The sequence below is a fragment of the Schistocerca nitens genome, chromosome 11 (genome assembly GCF_023898315.1).
Source record: "Schistocerca nitens isolate TAMUIC-IGC-003100 chromosome 11, iqSchNite1.1, whole genome shotgun sequence".
Lineage (NCBI taxonomy): Eukaryota > Metazoa > Arthropoda > Insecta > Orthoptera > Acrididae > Schistocerca > Schistocerca nitens.
Genome location: NC_064624.1, coordinates 135,978,584 through 135,990,804, shown reverse-complemented (window position 1 = coordinate 135,990,804; position 12,221 = coordinate 135,978,584).

Sequence of the window (12,221 nt, the reverse complement as noted above, 5' to 3'; positions counted from 1 at the left end):
ATCTTTGATTGTTCTTTTGTCTCAGGGTTCACGTACTTAATCCAGGTTTCGTCACCGGTCACGATTCTGTTTAACAATGGTTCTCCTTCGTCCTCATAACGTGACAGAAAGTCTAATGCAGAGGCCATTCTTTGAGTTTTGTGGTGGTCGGTAAGAATTTTGGGCACCCATTGTGCACAGAACTTACGGTAACCCAATCTTGCTGTCACTATCTCGTACAAGAGAGTCTTAGAAATCTGTGGAAAACCAGTAGACAACTCCGACATTGAGAAACGTCGATTTTCACGAACTTTTGCGTCAACTGTCTGAACGAGTTCGTCAGTCACCAATGATGGTCTACCACTCCTCTCTTCATCACGAACGTTTTCTCGTCCACTTTTAAATAAACGTACCCATTCACGGACAACTCCTTCACTCATAACTCTCGGTCCTTACACGGCACAAAGCTCACGATGAATAGCTGCTGCAGAATATCCTTTGGCTGTAAAAAACCTTATGACAGCACGCACTTCACATTTGGCGGGGTTTTCTATTGCAGCACACATTTCAAACTGCCACAAAAACTAAACTAGCGCAGGTACGACGTTCACTCGACCACGGCTTGATGCCGACTGACCTGTTGAGTGCGTGAACGCACAGATGGCGTCGCTACTCCCCCCACAACCCGCACTGTGACCAATCGGAGGTTACTTTCTGAACCGCCCTCGTATATTGTTCATAATGGCGGCTAATGAACATCTGAATGACGCCCGTGTGGCCCCTATAGGTGTCAGACAGCAGACTGACCTCAAAACATGACTACAACACAGTCGAAGCTTATTTGAAGTAGTGCATCTAAGGTGTCATCATTAAGTCGGTATAGAACATGATCCTACAGATCTTAAAAGGTCTTGATGTCATCCTGTAGCTCAGGCGTGCTTAGGAGCGTCGGTTACGAGCGGTACCTGCCGTTTCAGTGTTACCGGCCCGCACTTGCACGTTGCCGGGCCGCACTGGACAGTTGTGCGCCTTCACCGATGCAGCAGCGAAAGTGTTAAAGAAGTTGAGACAAAAGATAAAAATTGTCAATAACGGAAAGATTTTGCAAGTCGACAGCTTTAATTGTTTGTGAAACCAAATACGTTATCACCATAATAGAGATATTGACAACAAACTTTATCAGTTTCAGTATACATGTGGCACTTTTAAGAGAACCTTAAAGAACAGAGTTTGAAATCACACAAATAGTTATCTAAAATTATTGCAGTGATACCTCTGGTGTAGGGGAGTGAAACCTGGGTTCTCACACAGGGGGATAAGAGTAAAGTACGGGGATATTACAAATTATTGAAGCGATTTCATAAATTCACTGTAGCTCCATTCATTGACATATGGTCACGACACACTACAGATACGTAGAAAAATTCATAAAGTTTTGTTCGGCTGAAGCCACACTTCAGGTTTCTGCCGCCAGAGCGCTCGAGAGCGCAGTGAGACAAAATGGCGACAGGAGCCGAGAAAGCGTATATCGTGCTTGAAATGCACTCACATCAGTCAGTCATAACAGTGCGACGACACTTCAGGACGAAGGTCAACAATGATCCACCAACTGCTAACTCCATTCGGCGACGGTATGCGCAGTTTAAAGCTTCTGGATGCCTCTGTAAGGGGAAATCAACGGGTCGGCCTGCAGTGAGCGAAGAAACGGTTGAACGCGTGCAGGCAAGTTTCACGCGTAGCCCGCGGAAGTCGACGAATAAAGCAAGCAGGGAGCTAAACGTACCACAGCCGGCGGTTTGGAAAATCATACGGAAAAGGCTAAAACAGAAGCATTTCTTAAACAAGAGATTGCAAAACCGATCGATTGGTCGTGGTGGAGATCATGATCAACAATTCATGTCATGGCCTCCACGCTCTCCCGACTTAACCCCATGCGATTTCTTTCTGTGGGGTTATGTGAAAGATTCAGTGTTTAAACCTCCTTCTACCAAGAAACGTGCCAGAACTGCGAGCTCGAATCAACGATGCTTTCGAACTCATTGATGGGGACATGCTGCGCCGAGTGTGGGAGGAACTCGATTATCGGCTTGCTGTCTGCCGAATCACTAAAGGGGCACATATCGAACATTTGTGAATGCCTTGAGTTTTTGTTTGTGTGTGCAAAGCATTGTGAAAATATCTCAATAAAGTTATTGTAGAGCTGTGAAATCGCTTCAATCATTTGTAATAACCCTGTACAAGCAGGTGAAATGATATTTCTATGAACAGTGAAATGTTGGACCTGCGAAGCCCAGCCCAGCTTAGGAATGAGCAAATTGTAGAACACTGTTGAAGGGATACACACACTAGAGAAAAATGAGGGGGCATTGAGTAACACTTTTTTTTCTGAAAGCAGGCATGTTTTATTCAGGATGCCGATATACCATATTATTGCCCACTCTTTTAGCTAAAAAGCCCCAGTTTTCAACATCTTCATTCAATGCGACGGCCTCACGCTACCTTTCTGGGAGGACATATGTGCCCAGACAGTACCACATTACTGGTAGATTTTATAGCCACCAGCTTGCTGCATCAATAACATCCCCATTTTCCATGTACTGCTTCCCACAGAGTGAAACCGTCACTGAGCCAAACAGATGAAATTTGGGAAGTGTGAGATCCCGGCTGTAGGATGGGTGAGGAAGAACAGTGGATGTGTCTCACAAGGGAACCTCCCCATCGCACCCCCCTCAGAATTAGTTATAAGTTGACATCTTGGGTTGTCGGGTGTTCTGCTGGATATCAGCGTCGTACTTGCACGATGTTTCGGTCATGTAGCTCGTAACCTTCATCAGGTGCGACCTGAGACTGCTCCTCGAGTGGACCTGGTCCAGTATTTATGCCTATGGCCTTCCCCCCCCAGAACAAACAGAAGAACCAGAGACATGGAGATGGAAAACGAGCCCCTGACGGACTGCCAGGCGCAACAGACCGAAGATGGAACACCCAGAAGTGGGACTGGTGGGCGCGGACCGCAGAGGGAACATCCAGAGCCGCAGCGGACGAAAAACGGAGCGGCAACGCTCCAACAGGTCGTGATGAGCGGGCGCGGACCGCAGGGGGAACGCTTGGTACCCCAGACCGTAGATGAAGCCACCAGGAGCGGGTTTGGTGGGCGCGGACCGCAGAGGGAACACCTAGAACCGCAGCGGACCGAAAACGGAGCAGCGCTCCAGCAGGTCGCAGGGAATGGGCGCGGACCACAGAGGAAGCTCCTGAGCTACGTGACCGAAATATCGTGCAAGTACGACGCTGATATCCGGCAGAACACCCGACAACCCAAGATGTCATTAGATCGCCGGGAAAGCCTGAAGAGTTAGTTATAAGTTGGCACAGTGGATAGGCCTTGAAAAACTGAACACAGATCAATCGAGAAAATAGGAAGAAGTTGTGTGGAACTATGAAAAAAATAAGCAAAATATACAAACTGAGTAGTCCATGAGCAAGGTAAGCAACATCAAGGACAGTGTCAACTCAGGAGCGCCGTGGTCCCGCGGTTAGCGTGAGCAGCTGCGGAACAAGAGGTCCTCGGTTCAAGTCCTCTGCCGAGTGAAAAGTTTACTTTCTTTATTTTCGCAAAGTTATGATCTCTCCATTCGTTCATTGATGTCTCTGTTCACTGTAATAAGTTTAGTGTCTGTGTTTTGCGACCGCACCGCAAAACCGTGCGATTAGTAGACGAAAGGACGTGGCTCTCCCATGGGAATGGAAATTTGATCGCAAGGTTATAGGTCAACCGATTCCTCCACAGGAAAACACGTCTGATATATTCTATACGACACTGGTGACGGCATGTGCGTCACATGACAGGAATACGTTGTCGACCGACCCAACTTGTACACTTGGCGAATGGGTAAAAAGATTCTTCTACCTTGCCCGATTTAGGTTTTCTTGTGGATGTGATAATCACTCTCAAAAAAAGTGATGAAAACATAAGAGTTTGTCACATAAACTGCAACAAATGAATCCAACAGTTTCACAGTCGCACAGTTTTCCCTGTGCTCTGTCAAAACATATGTTTTTAACGTTTTCAAACTTTTCCGTGTGTAGACAGTCAAATCCTACATATTTCGAAGCAAATCTGAACATGTCCTGTAATTTTGGAGAGCGAAGTTGATTATGTGTGAGTGCCTGAACTTTGATAATTGTCTGAAAATAAAAAATTAAAATATTCGCTAGAGATGAGATTGAAACCAAAGACCTCTCGTTCCACAGCTGCTCACGCTAACCACGGGACCACGGCCATCCTGAGCTTACATTATCCTTTATGTTGCTTATCTTGCCCGTGGACTACTCAGTTTGTATATTTTGTTTATTTTTTTCTTAGTTCCACATAACTTCTTCCTGTTTTCTCGATTGATCTGTGTACAGTTTTTCAAGGCCTATCCACTGTGCCAACTTGTAGCTAAATCTGAGGGGGTTGCGATGGGGAGGTTCCCTTGTCAGCACTATCTGTGGAGACATCCAGTTGAGCAGGGACGTGTTTTTGACCCCTCGGTCTCCTCGAATGAGTGTGTCCGCATGTTCAAACATCGCAGGAGCCACAGCTGTGTGCAGCCGGCTGACACGAGGGAGATCAGACAGGTTTGCAGGATCTTCTTGCGATGACGAGACGCCTCGCCCAATGACTCACCGTTCTTTTGTTCACTGTCGGATCTTTATAGACATCCTGAAAGCACCTATGAAAACGTGATGCTCTGGTTTTCTGGCAAGAAAACCTCAACGACAGCTCTGCTTGGAACGCACTTTCATTGAAGATAACGTTTTGATTGATAAATACTGCACCCCATCACCTATCCTAACTTCGTGAAAGTATAGGGGCTGAAGTGGGAATATTCTGCATTTTTCAATCAAAATTGGCCGAGAAAAGAAATGTTGGATTACGTATTCAACATCTTTCGTAGGAACAGTTAGAAAGATTGTGAGCAGAATTCCAGAAGAAAAATGGGCAAAACAACTGAGGAAATACGGTTTGAGACGAAAGAGAGACCCTGGTATGTACATAGAGATGGCCTCAACATAATCTTTGAAGTTGATACAAGCAAGCAGCCTAATCTTTGGTGTTTGAAGATGATACTAAAACATTTATGATATTTTATTGAAATTAAACAATTTATTACTGTTCTGTCAAGACATTACATACACACACTATGTGATGAAAAGTATCCAGAAACTCCCAAAAAGATACATTTTTCATATTAGGTGCATCGTGTTGCCACCTACTACCAGGTACTCCATATTGGCGACCTCAGTAGCTGTTAGACATTGTGAGAGAGCAGAATGGGGCACTCACGGACTTCGAACGTGGTCAGGTGATTGAGTGTCACTTGTCATACGTCTGAATGCGAGATTTCCACACTCTTAAACATCCCTAGGTCCACTGTTTCCAATGTGAGAGTGAAGTGGAAATGTGAAGGGACACGTACAGCACAAAAGCGTACAGGCCGACCTTGTCTGTTGACTGACAGACACCGCCGACAGTTGAAGAGGTTCGTAATGTGTAATAGGCAGACAACTACCCAGTCCATCACACAAGAATTCCAAACTCCATTAGGATCTACTGCAAGTACTATGACAGTTAGGCGGGAGGTGAGAAAACTTGTATTTCATGGTCAAGCGGCTGCTCACAAGCCACACATCATGCCAGTAAATGCCAAACACCACCTCGCTTGGTGTTGTTGTTGTTGTGGTCGTCAGTCCTGAGACTGGTTTGATGCAGCTCTCCATGCTACTCTATCCTGTGCAAGCTTCTTCATCTCCCAGTACCTATTGCAACCTACATCCTTCTGAATCTGCTTAGTGTATTCATTTCCTGGTCTCCCTCTACGATTTTTACCCTCCACGCTGCCCTCCAATACTAAATTGGTGATCCCTTGATGCCTCAGAACATGTCCTACCAACCGGTCCCTTATTCTAGTCAAGTTGTGCTACAAACTTCTCTTCTCCCCAATTCTATTCAGTACCTCCTCATTAGTTATGTGATCTACCCATCTAATCTTCAGCATTCTTCTGTAGCACCACATTTCGAAAGCTTCTATTCTCATCTTGTCCAAACTATTTATCGTCCATGTTTCACTTCCATACATGGCTACGCTCTGTACAAATACTTTCAGAAACGACTTCCTGACACTTAAATCACTACTCGATGTTAACAAATTTCTCTTCTTCAGAAACGCTTTCCTTGCCATTGCCAGTCTACATTTTATATTCTCTCTACTTCGACCATCATCAGTTATTTTGCTCCCCAAACAGCAAAACTCCTTTACTACTTTAAGTGTTTCATTTCCTAATCTAATTCCCTCAGCATCACCTGACTTAATTCGACTACGTTCCATTATCCTCGTTTTGCTTTTGTTGATGTTCATCTTATACCCTCCTTTCATGACACTGTCCATTCCGTTCAACTGCTCTTCAAAGTCCTTTGCTGTCTCTGACAGAATTACAATGTCATCGACAAACCTCAAAGTTTTTATTTCTTCTCCATGTATTTTAATACCTACTCCAAATTTTTCTTTTGTTTCCTTCACTGCTTGCTCAATATACAGATTGAATAACATTGGGGATAGGCCTACAACCCTGTCTCACTCCCTTCCCAACCACTGCTTCCCTTTCATGCCCCTCGACTCTTATAACTGCCATCTGGTTTCTGTACAAATTGTAAACAGCCTTTCGCTCCCTGTATTTTACCCCTGCCACCTCCAGAATTTGAAAGAGAGTATTCCAGTCAACATTGTCAAAAGCTTTCTCTAAGTCTACAAATGCTATAAACATAGGTTTGCCTTTCCTTAATCTAGCTTCTAAGATAAGTCATAGGGTCAGTATTGCCTCACGTGTTCCGATATTTGTATGGAATCCAAACTGATCTTCCCCGAGGTCAGCTTCTACCAGTTTTTCCATTCGTCTGTAGAGCATATGCTTTCTTTGGGATTGGAATTATTATATTCTTCTTGAAGTCTGAGGGTATTTCGCCTGTCTCATACATCTTGCTCACCAGATGGTAGAGTTTTGTCAGGACTGGCTCTCCCAAGGCCGTCAGTAGTTCTAATGGAATGTTGTCTACTCCTGGGGCCTTGTTTTGACTCAGGTCTTTCAGTGCTCTGTCAAACTCTTCATGCAGTATCGTATCTCCCATTTCATCTTCGTCTACATCCTCTTCCATTTCCATAATATTGTCCTCCAGTACATCGCCCTTGTATAGGCCCTCTATATACTCCCTCCACCTTTCTGCTTTCCCTTCTTTGCTTAGAACTGGGTTTCCATCTGAGCTCTTGATATTCATACAAGTGGTTCTCTTTGCTCCAAAGGTCTCTTTAATTTTCCTGTAGGCAGTATCTATCTTACCCCTAGTGAGATAAACCTCTACATCTTACATTTGTCCTATAGCCATCCCTGCTTAGCCATTTTGCACTTCCTGTCGATCTCGTTTTTGAGACGTTTGTATTCCTTTTTGCCTGCTTCATTTACTGCATTTTTATATTTTCTCCTTTCATCAATTAAATTCAGTATTTCTTCTGTTACCCAAGGGTTTCTACTAGACCTCGTCTTTTTACCTACTAGGTCCAATGCTGCCTTCACTACTTCATCTCTCAAAGCTACCCATTCTTCTTCTACTGTATTTCTTTTCCCCATTCCTGTCAATTGTTCCCTTATGCTCTCCCTGAAACTCTGTACAACCTCTGGTTCTTTCAGTTTATCCAGGTCCCATCTTCTCAAATTCCCACCTTTTTGCAATTTCTTCAGTTTTAATCTACAGGTCATAACCAATAGATTGTGGTCAGAGTCCACATCTGCCCCTGGAAATGTCTTACAATTTAAAACCTGGTTCCTAAATCTCTGTCTTACCATTATGTAATCTATCTGAAACCTGTCAGTATCTCCATGCTTCTTCCATGTATACAACCTCCTTTCATGATTCTTGAACCAAGTGTTAGCTATGATTAAGTTGTGCGCTGTGCAAAACTCTATCAGGCGGCTTCCTCTTTCATTTCTTAGCCCCAATCCATATTCACCTACTACGTTTCCTTCTCTTCCTTTTCCTACTGTCGAATTCCAGTCACCCATGACTATTAAATTTTCATCTCCCTTCTCTACCTGAATAATTTCTTTTATTTCATCATACATTTCTTCAATTTTTTCGTCATCTGCAGATTTGGAATGTGTAACAGGCAGACAACTACCCAGTCCATCACACGAGAATTCCAAACTGCATTAGGATCTACTGCAAATACTATGACAGTTAGGCAGGAGGTGCAAGGAGCTTAAACATTGGTTGATTGCACAGTGGAAAAACGTTGTGTGAAGTGATGAATCATGGTACACAATGTGGCGATCCGATGGCAGGGTGTGGGTATGGCAAATGCCGGGTGAATATCATCTGCCAGTGTGTGTAGTGCAACAGTAAAATTCGGAGGCGGTTGTGTTATGGTGTGGTCGTGTTTTTCATGGAGGGGTCTTGCATCGGTTGTTTTTCATGGCACTATCACAGCACGGGCATACATTGATGTGTTAAGCACCTTCTTGCTTTCCACTGTTGAAGAGCAATTCGAGGATGGTGATTGCATCTCAACATGATCGAGCACCTGTTCATAATTCATGGCCTGTGGTGGAGTGGTTACACGACCATAACATCCGTATAATGGACTGGCCTGCATAGAATCCTGACCTGAATCCTATAGAATATCTTTGGGAAGTTTTGGAATGCTGACTTCATGCCAGGCCTCATTGACTGACATCGATACCTCTCCTCAGTGCAGCACTCTGTGATGGATGGGCTGCCATTCCCCATGAAACCATCCAGCGCTTGACTAAACGTATTCCTGTGAGTGGAAGCTGTCATCAAGGCTAAGGATGGGCCAGCATCATACTGAATTCCAGCAATACCGATGGAGGGCACCACGAACTTGTGAGTAATTTTCAGCCAGGTATCCGGATACTTTTGATCACATAGTGTATTTTATTGTGATGGCAAGTTTTTTTGGGATATAAGAGAAACAGTAATAAATAGTCACTCCTCCACTGAACCAAACAGAGAAAATTTGAGATTCTCACATTGGCACTGTGGAGTTACTCTGTTAAAGATAAATATTAGAACAATTTGTCTCTAAATGGGTGGTTACAACAGGTAGAAAGTTGAAAAGTGAACTGGTGTGCTAACAGTACTAGGGAAAAATCAAAGCAAAGTTCTTTCTAATGTGGTAAACAATTCAGTATCTGACTTTTTGTGGATGAGCTCTGTGCTGCCTGGCATAAAGGGCTGCTTTTCTGTTGGGGTGATTGAACAAAAGCTCATAAAAATTACTGGTGCTTATTAATCTGAATGAACTCTCCATTGCTAGTCGAATGCAGTTGGCCAAATAATTATTAGATTGGTGCATAAGTCGTAGCATTTTTGTTTTGCATGTTGGTATTCCAGTTGCTACAAGTTTATTTATTGTCTTGTCTTTTTTTGTCGGTAGTTCACTGTTGCTGTTGAGTTTACGTATTGTCATTTGTAGATAGTGTGTAGAGCTGTGACACTAGAAAAAGGAGTGCCAAATGAAGAAATTGGCATATTTTGTATGTATTCTTTTGTATGAGTTCAATAAAAGGGGGACAGCAGTGGAGCCAGTCAGAACATGTAAGCCATGTATGGGGATAAAATAGTTGGACAGAGCATGGCAAGAAAATGGTTTTGTTTTGAGAAGGATTTTTTCAACATTAATGACTTGAGGACAATATTATGGAAATGGAAGAGGATGTAGATGAAGATGAAATGGGAGATACGATACTGCGTGAAGAGTTTGACAGAGCACTGAAAGACCTGAGTCGAAACAAGGCCCCCGGAGTAGACAACATTCCATTGGAACTACTGACGGCCTTGGGAGAGCCAGTCCTGACAAAACTCTACCATCTGGTGAGCAAGATGTATGAAACAGGCGAAATACCCTCAAACTTCAAGAAGAATATAATAATTCCAATCCCAAAGAAAGCAGGTGACGACAGATGTGAGAATTACCGAACAATCAGTTTAATAAGCCACAGCTGCAAAATACTAACACGAATTCTTTACAGACGTATGGAAAAACTAGTATAAGCCGACCTCGGGGAAGATCAGTTTGGATTCCGTAGAAATACTGGAACACGTGAGGCAATACTGACCTTACAACTTATCTTAGAAGAAAGATTAAGGAAAGGCAAACCTACGTTTCTAGCATTTGTCGACTTAGAGAAAGCTTTTGACAATGTTGACTGGAATACTCTCTTTCAAATGCTAAAGGTGGCAGGGGTAAAATACAGGGAGCGAAAGGCTATTTACAATTTGTACAGAAACCAGATGGCAGTTATAAGAGTCGAGGGACGTGAAAGGGAAGCAGTGGTTGGGAAGGGAGTAAGACAGGGTTGTAGCCTCTCCCCGATGTTATTCAATCTGTATATTGAGCAAGCAGTAAAGGAAACAAAAGAAAAATTTGGAGTAGGTATTAAAATCCATGGAGAAGAAATAAAAACTTTGAGGTTCGCCGATGACATTGTAATTCTGTCAGAGACAGCAAAGGACTTGGAAGAGCAGTTGAACGGAATGGACGGTGTCTTGAAGGGTGGATATAAGATGAACATCAACAAAAGCAAAACGAGGATAATGGAATGTAGTCGAAATAAGTCGGGTGATGTTGAGGGTATTAGATTAGGAAATGAGACACTTAAAGTAGTAAAGGAGTTTTGCTATTTGGGGAGCAAAATAACTGATGATGGTCGAAGTAGAGAGGATATAAAATGTTGACTGGCAATGGCAAGGAAAGCGTTTCTGAAGAAGAGAAATTTGTTAACATCGAGTATAGATTTAAGTGTGAGGAAGTCATTTCTGAAAGTATTTGTATGGAGTGTAGCCATGTATGGAAGTGAAACATGGACGGTAAATAGTTTGGACAAGAAGATAATAGAAGCTTTCGAAATGTGGTGCTACAGAAGAATGCTGAAGATTAGATGGGTAGATCACATAACTAATGAGGAGGTACTGAATAGGATTGGGGAGAAGAGGAGTTTGTGGCACAACTTGACCAGAAGAAGGGATCGGTTGGTAGGACATGTTCTGAGGCATCGAGGGATCACCAATTTAGTATTGGAGGGTAAAAATCGTAGAGGGAGACCAAGAGATGAATACACTAAGCAGATTCAGAAGGATGTAGGTTGCAGTAAGTACTTGGAGATGAAGAAGCTTGCACAGGATAGAGTAGCATGGAGAGCTGCATCAAACTAGTCTCAGGACTGAAGACCACAACAACAACAACAATGACTGCATGTTCGCGGTTTGATAAAGATCATTTAAATGCATTACTCCACAACAATCCTCATCAGTGTACTCAAGAACTGGTGAATGTGATAAAGTGTGATCATTCCACCATGGTGCAACTTTTGCATGCAATGAGGAAGGTTCAAAAATTGCTTGTATTGGTACTGTGTGTGCTAAGCCAAAGTCAAAAAAATAAGTCTGTGGCCAGAAGTGTATCTCTGCTTGCTCGTTATCAATTGACTTGTGAACATTGGCAATTTCTGTCTTGCATCATTGTCGTGACAAGAAATGATGTCTTTATGCTAATGTAAGGGAAAAAGAGATGAATGGTTGAACCCAAACAATGCAGAAACTCACCGTATAAAGTGCTGCGTGCATCCACAAAAGATAATGTTACGCATCTGGTGGGACAGTGACAGAATGGTGTACTACAAACTGCTTCCCCATTTGTAACCACCACTGCTGACATTGTCAACAACTGAGATGTTTTGCACACACAGTCAGAGATCAACGAGCTGGAAGACTGCGAAAAGTGCTGTTACTCCGCGATAATGCCTGCCTGCATTTTTATAGACTGGCAAACACTATGCAGAAGTTAGGTTGGGAAGTCACTCCGCACCCACCTTACCCGTCTGTTCTTGCATCCTCAGATTTTCAACTTTTCCACTCTTTTGAACAACCTTCAAGGAACTTCATTTCCGGATGAAAATGCACTCTGAACACAGCCCGCTCCTTGGTTCAAAACCACGTCTTTTCTACAGTTGCAGAGTTGAAACAGTTACCCCAGTGTTAGCAGACTGTAACAAATAGTGAAGGCGAGTATACAGGGTGATTCAAAAAGAATACCACAACTTTAGGAATTTAAAACTCTGCAACGACAAAAGGCAGAGCTAAGCACTATCTGTCGTTGAATTAAGGGAGCTGTAAAGTTTCATTT